The sequence below is a fragment of the Gorilla gorilla genome, chromosome 21, assembly GCF_029281585.2.
Source record: "Gorilla gorilla gorilla isolate KB3781 chromosome 21, NHGRI_mGorGor1-v2.1_pri, whole genome shotgun sequence".
In the NCBI taxonomy this organism is placed as follows: Eukaryota; Metazoa; Chordata; class Mammalia; order Primates; family Hominidae; genus Gorilla; species Gorilla gorilla.
In genome coordinates this window covers 72,336,785-72,343,856 of record NC_073245.2, presented here as the reverse complement: position 1 = coordinate 72,343,856, position 7,072 = coordinate 72,336,785, and the positions used below count along the sequence as shown (strand labels likewise).

The 7,072-nt window shown below is 48.2% G+C and overlaps 1 long non-coding RNA gene across 1 annotated transcript; it reads right to left on the bottom strand.

Moving 5' to 3' along the window:
- Positions 1 to 329: 329 nt before the first annotated feature.
- Positions 330 to 2,340, bottom strand: LOC101146185 (uncharacterized). The gene is made up of 2 exons (XR_008674424.1): positions 2,257 to 2,340; positions 330 to 933 (listed from the first exon to the last, which is right to left on the bottom strand). It is a non-coding gene; the product is annotated as an uncharacterized lncRNA (long non-coding RNA).
- Between the last annotated feature and the right edge of the window lie 4,732 nt (positions 2,341 to 7,072).

Sequence of the window (7,072 nt, the reverse complement as noted above, 5' to 3'; positions counted from 1 at the left end):
CCCAGGGTTTGCTCTGGTGCTCCCTCTGCCTGGAGTGCCCTTCCCAGCTCCTCACAGGTGCGGCTTGTTCTGGGCAGTCAGGTGCTTCAGGCTTCCCTGCCCCCCTGCCACCAGCCTCCTATTTAATTTCATTCTTGCAGCTGGCCCTTTTCTACTTTGTCTTGTTTAACTCCCTACCATTTATTTTTCTCCTCTCTCCCTGGAAGGCGAGCTCCCTGGTCATCGTGGGCCTTGTGTGTGTTTCTCATGCTGCATCCTCAGAGCCTAGAGGCATGGAGTAGCTGCTCACTGAATCCTCACGGAATGAATGAATGATTGACCACACCCACCACATTAAGCCTTATGGGATTATTATCAAGAACACCCTATTTAATGATGGGGACATGCTGCCCCACTTCTATCCCTGGGCCTTGGTGCACAGTCCAGAAAGTCCGAGACAGACCATCTGTCCTCCCTACAGGGGACCAACTTGCACAAACAAATGGGCATCAGCACCCACTGGGAGCAGCCGTGACCCCTGGGTCCTCGGTACCAGCCACAAAGCCAGTTCTGAGTTTGTTCAGAATCCTGCTTAGAATGAAGGATGCTCCTACACCAGAGATCTCTTAATACGACCACCAAACACCATGGGATTTTCAAAGGTAGCTGCCACAGCCGCAGCACACAAGCTCTGTTCCTGGCTTGCTTCTGCCATCTGCTGGCCACTTGATAAAAGGCACCGGGGGTTATTTTGCAGTCTCTCTCAGGCTCTTGTTTTGTGGGAGGAACTCATCATCACCTTTATCTTCACAAGGGCTGCTTGGCAGACCTGTCCCATAAGTAGTGCAACTCGGGAAGATCCTAGACCCCTTGTGGGTAGGGCAGTCATCCAGTCCTGCATCTTATGACTTCACACGTTACAAACGTTAACTTGCTAAACACTCAATGTGAAACCTAGGAGTGAGGGACAATTATCTTTACTATCTACAAACAAGGATGTTCAGGCACAGAGAGGCTCAGTGCATTGTGCAAAGTCACACAGCTACAGAGTCGTGAAGCCGAGATTGGAACTCAAGCAATAAGGCACTTTGATGGCAGGCACCTTGATGGGGGGGGGGGGACACCCTTTACCAACAACCATGCAAATGGCCCAGGTGCTCCTGTGACCCCTGATCCCAGGGGCTCCACCAGAGCACCAGAGAGAGAGGGGTGTGGGAAGTGCAGAGGACAGAAGAGGACACGTGCATCTAACCACTCGGAGGACAGGAGAAGGCGCCCTAACCTTCTGAGCTGCCATCTTCCAATCAGGAGGAGGGGAGCACTGGATACATAATCTCAAGGCTTTCCCTACAGTTCTCTCAACAGGACAGACAGGTAGGGGTGCACAGTGGTTAGAGCACAGGCTTTTTGGTCAGACAGAACTGGGTTAAAGATCAGACACTTCCACTCACTCTCAATGAGTCCATATCTGTAAGCCTAAGCTTCCGTCCTCACACATGTTGATAAAAAAAAAAAAAAAAAAAGGAGGCCAAGTGCAAAGCTTTCAGCATTGTTTCTGGTTCAGGGTATGGACTTAATACATGTCTTCTATCATTATAACCACACTAAAGGCTCTGAGAAGTCCTGCGGGAATGAAAACTACTTGTCTTTATCTCAGCCATCCCCAAGCTAGCTGCCCACAGAGCCACCATGGAGCCCACAGCTCTGTCACCCCACAGGGCCCATGTGCCTGGCCCATTCATGTTCCCTCACATGGGAGCCTCAGGCCCCAGTGGAAACAGACTCAGGAGACAAACCCAGGCCTCCTGCTCCCAGCTCCCCACTCTGTCCTTCTGCTTCTACATCCAACTACCCCCAAAGCAGTTTCTACAATCCATAAACAAAAGAATTCAGAGACAATTCTCCAGGGCTCCCAAGACGACATATTTCATCTGTGGCTTCTACAGTGCTTATTTGTCAGTTTTACAGACCAGAGGCAATTAAGAGTCTAAGGCCGAGAAGGCTGTTTTTAATAATTCTGTCATTATTCTCAATTTTCAGCACCACCACACATGAAAAACCCATTTCCAGTTCCCTTAAAGGTGTTAAATGGTTTTTGCACTGTGTTGCAAAAGTTTGCCGTCCGCCAAACTGCTACGAAGCGGGCTTGTAGCGTCCGGTCCTGAGCTGTGGGAACGACTTGGTCGGGCCTGATCCGCTGGAGCCCAGCTCTTGCCCCAAGCGTTCAATTCCCAGCACATGCCGCGCGGGTCACCGTGGATTTCAGGGTGGACTCACCGCGCTGCTGGGTGTTGCAGTCCACGCGATTTCACAAGACTCCATGCAGGACACCTCCACCCGGCCCAGGCTCAGGCAGGATATGAACAGGAAACCACTGTTTCCTGCCGGTCAACACCCAGGAACTGTTGAAGTAACCCAGTGCCCAGCCCCTCTGACAGCCACGGAGCCAAGAAGAGGGAAGTGAGGCGGCATCCAAGGCGGCCCCTGAAAGAACTAAGCAAGGCAAGTTCAAGGGGTTCAGGGCTCTGCAGCAGCTGATGGGGAGCAGGGAGGAGCATTCCGTTTTCAGGGCATTGAAAGTCCTTGAAAGGAGAAAACTTTTATAAGGAATGACAAGGCCTGGATGCAGAAGGTGGGAGACCCCTGCCCTTAATAACCATCATAGTTACCAATGACAACTATGATAAAGAGATGACTTTCTGTGGCTCCCACTTGCTGCCCTCTGTGGTTCCAGGCACATCACAGAGAACTCTTCATTTTCATGAGGCCCCATAAGGACATCCCTATTATTATGATCCTTATCAATATCCTGATGTTACAAATGAGGGAACCAGGACACAGAGATGCTAAGGAACTTGTCTGAAGTTACATGGTGGAGACATAGCCTGGGACGCAGCAGTGAGAGGGACAGACAAGCCCTGCCCCTGTGCACCAAGCCATCTGCTGGGGACGCAGAAATCAAACAGCTCGTGGCTGCCCTTGTGCCCAGCGCTGTGGGCATGAGCGAGCTGCTTTGAAGAGACAGCATGGTGACCTGCCCTGCTGGCCCAGGCAGCATCGCACAGCAAGAAGGCGGGCTTTGAAGGGTTTTAAACAGAGTCATGTTCCCATGTCTGCAGTGAGAGGGCTGCAAGCCTTTGTGTTTTTCACACGGTGTTACACAGCGTTGGGGTCCACAGACCTGCCTCGGAAGCTGCTCATGGGCAAATGGACGACCACAGGTGGGGAAGGAAATTTCCCCCAAACACACACATGCTTCACCCAGAGCAGCCAAGCTGTTTGTGTGTTTGTGTGTATTCATGTGTGTATGTGTGTGTGTGTGTGTCTTATGCCTAATGGTTCATTGAGTTTAAGGATCTCTCAGCTCCCTTGCAGCACAAATGTTTCATAATTTGGTGGTTAGCGCACAGTGACCAGGCAATACACGTTCATCAAAATGCACCAATGAGACAGAGACAGGAGAGGATGTTTTGGCAGACAGACATCCAGGAGGCAAGGCACACCCCCATCCCCCGGCCCCAGCCTCAGAGAGATAATCAGGGGAACAAAGGGCATTAGTATGAAATGACCAAAGAGACTTACCAAGCAACATCAGACTCCCTGCAATACGTGTGCTGATGGGACAGAGGGGGAGTTATTTTTATACTTAAGAAACAACCAAGCATTCTGCATGCCCAAAGCCAATTTGGGTTTTAAATACCTTTCATAATTTTTCTGACTATGGAGGTAATACATCCTCAGGGCATAAAATTTAGAAATTATAGAAGAGTATTTTAAAAAATCCAACCATTGAGCAATAACCATTATAAAAATTTTACTGTTTTCCTTTCTTGTCATTTATCTAGGCTCATACAGATATTTGGGGCTTTTTTCACAAAACTAGGAAAATGTTAAAAAATATATTCTAATATTGTCTCGATTTTATTATTAGATTTATCATAACCATAAAAGATTTGAACACTTTTAACGACAGCATATTATTCCATTTCCATGGAATTACTGTAATGAATCTCCTACTGTTGGGTTTCAGTTGCTTCCAAATTTGAATGTAAATAATTTGGGGGCAGTTCTTACTCCATCAGTGGCAGACTAGGTTGAATACAGCCGAGGTTTTGCAGGCACACACTATGCCCAAATTAAAGCCACAGCCCAGGATGTTGGCCATGGAGAGATGATGCTTTCAACTGTATCAACTCTTGAAGCTGGTGAACCGTGGCTTCTCCCCTTCAGGCGCTGGCAGACCTTCTCCTCACACTCTTGGCTCTTTGCTGGGCTGACAACTCCCTACTTGCCCTGCAGGCCTTCCCTGAGCTCTGGGGTCTTCTTTCTGCCCCCTTCCATAGCTCCCCGTGGCTGCCACATCTCAGCACTGACATCCTACATGGCTCTTTGTCCACACCTAGCTCCCTAGAGCATGCACCCCTTGTGAGCTAGGTCTTTGTCTTCCACATGGAAGTTCTCACTAAACACTTGAATAAAGGAATGAATAAACAAATGAATGAACAAACAATCTAACAAAGAAGGAGCACATGGGCTGACCTTGCAGGGCTCTCACGCCAAATCCTGGCGGCACCTTCTGCAGCCGTTTCTGTCTCCCAGCCAGTCCACCTGTTGCTCAGGCTGCTGCTCAGAAGTGGCGCGTACGGGAAGCAAGTACTTGTTTGTGCTGGCTCCATGTTTGTTTGCATTTAGGATCACGGAGTTTACTCAATTAAGAAATAGAGTGGAGAGGGGGTACTGCCTCTGTTTGGCAGACAAAACAAACAGAGGAGAGGGGAAGATGTCCAGGGCAGATTTCTCCCGCTTTCAATCTTAAATAAATAACCAGTTTCCCGATGCTAATTTTTCCTCTTTATGATCTTGTCTATCTGTGCACAGACGATGAGGTCTGATCCCTTGTGGTCCCAAATGCCACGTGGCAGTGAGTTTCCAGGCCACGTCCCTATTGCACCAGAAGAGCCCATGTGTGTCTTTGTGAGCATGTTCATAGTTAACCTTGTTGATCATTACATGAACGTGTTTAATCCTTACAACAAGCCTGGGAGATAGGAACTCTTACTGTCCAAATTGCACAGATGGAGAAGCTGAGACACAGAGAGGTAATGTAACTTGCTCAAGACCACACAGCCAGCAATGGCAGAGCCTGGATTTTAATCCTGACAATCTAACTTCAAAACCTATACCTGTGATCACCAGCTAGTCCTCAATAGCCAATGTGCTGATTTCTAAAGAAATTCCAGCACATTCCCGCCATATATAAGCAGCCTGTTATTCCCAGGGAATATAAATGCCTTGGGTTTAATTTAATGAAAGCTGTTATTGGAAAAGATACACCAAGATAATTAATTCCTTAAACAATGGAAATGAGGCTGCAGTTGTGTACAATTTTGTTTTTAACTGGACGTCTCCCACCTCTGGAAGAGGGTGTGCTAGAAAGCTAAGAATCCCAGGAAGAGAACTGGTAGGTGAGTCTGGAGGCTGCATGGGCCTCAGGGTCATGGAAGGTGTGCCAGTGTGTGGGTGCCAGACCCAGAAGAGGGTGCCAAGATCACCTGGAGCAGAGCATCCAGGGAGCTGGACAAAGCTCTCAGAGATCTTTCCCTGCTTTGAAATGAGACAACCAATCCAGGGTATAAGTCCATGCTGGAGCCATGGCAGAGAAGGCCTAGGACCCAGCCCGCCAGCCCCTTTTTGAGGCTGGGACTTCTTGTTACCTCTAAAGGATAGTATGATAGAAGGCCCCCCGGCACAGGGCCAACTGGCATATAGTAGGTAACTTCTGCATGTTCGGAGGTTAGTTTTAGCCTTCTTACCCTTTATGATAGCACCCTGATCCCCCCGCCCCAACTTCCTATTGTGTGAATCCTGCTGGGTGGGACTCTCCAAACAAGGATCTCACCCTGCCCAGAGGGGAGGCACGTAACCTGAGCAGATCCACTGGACCCTCTTGCTCAAGGTCCCCACCTTTGAGGAGAAGACCCCCAAAAGAGTAGAAAAGGTGCCTATGTCTCCTGGCCACAGCCCTGAGGCCTCCCGGACACCAGAGTGCCTAGGCTCTGGTTCTTTCTAGGTCCATTTCTCCAGCTTCTGCCCTACATTTGTGCATTCCCCCAAGCCCTTCCAGCAAACTCCCTCTCTGCTTCCCTGTTATTCTGGCTGTTGCCGACACTCAGGGCCCCTGGCAAAGCAGATGCCCCACAGCTGGTTGTGGAGAGAACAAGCAGCATCTGAGAGTGGGAATGTGTGTCCTCTGCAGCACCCCACGCCCTGGTCAAGAACTCTGCTTTTGTTTTACTGCCAGGAGAGCTTGGGACCATCTCTGCACCCCACTGAGCCTCTGTGTCCCCCATAAAATGAAAACCATAACAGTTCCACAGGGCAGGAATGTGGACAGAACAAGGTAATGAAGGTGAAGTGCCAAGCTCAGAACTTGGCACGTGGCATCTAGTACAGAACAATGATGGTCTATCTCCAGAGCCTGGGCTGGAATCCCCCTTCTTGAACATCCTCTCTCTGCAATCTCTTTGAGGCTCTGTTTCTTCAACTCTGAAATGGACGTAACAGAGCCCAACTTGAGGAGTGAGAAGCATGGGAAGTGAAATACATGAACACCCCTGATGCATGAGACACAGACCTTGGTGACTTTTTGAGGTATACCGGTAGAGACATGTTGAGAAGTGCTTTATTTTTTCTAACTGCCCGTCTATTTCTCTGGTTACATAAAAAGTCTCAGGTCAGCACTCACCTCTATTAAAGACCCCATCATAATAAAGAGGGTGCAGGGCTCAGCTGGGTCCTCACAGGCAATACTATCAACCAGCATTTAGTTGTATGTTTTATGTCATATTTTGTATGGTTTCTTTCCATTCCTAGAAAGCCTTACTAGTTTTCTACTTGGAAGAGAGTTGGAAATCTTACCTTTTTATTTTTTAATTTATTTAATTTTTAATTTTGGGGGGTACATAGTAGGTATATCTATTTATAGGGTTCATGAAAGGTTTTGATCCAGTTACCCTGTTGTGCTATCAAATAGTAGGTCTTATTCATTCTTTCTAATTTTTTGTACCCCACTTTAAAAATACATTTAAATAAA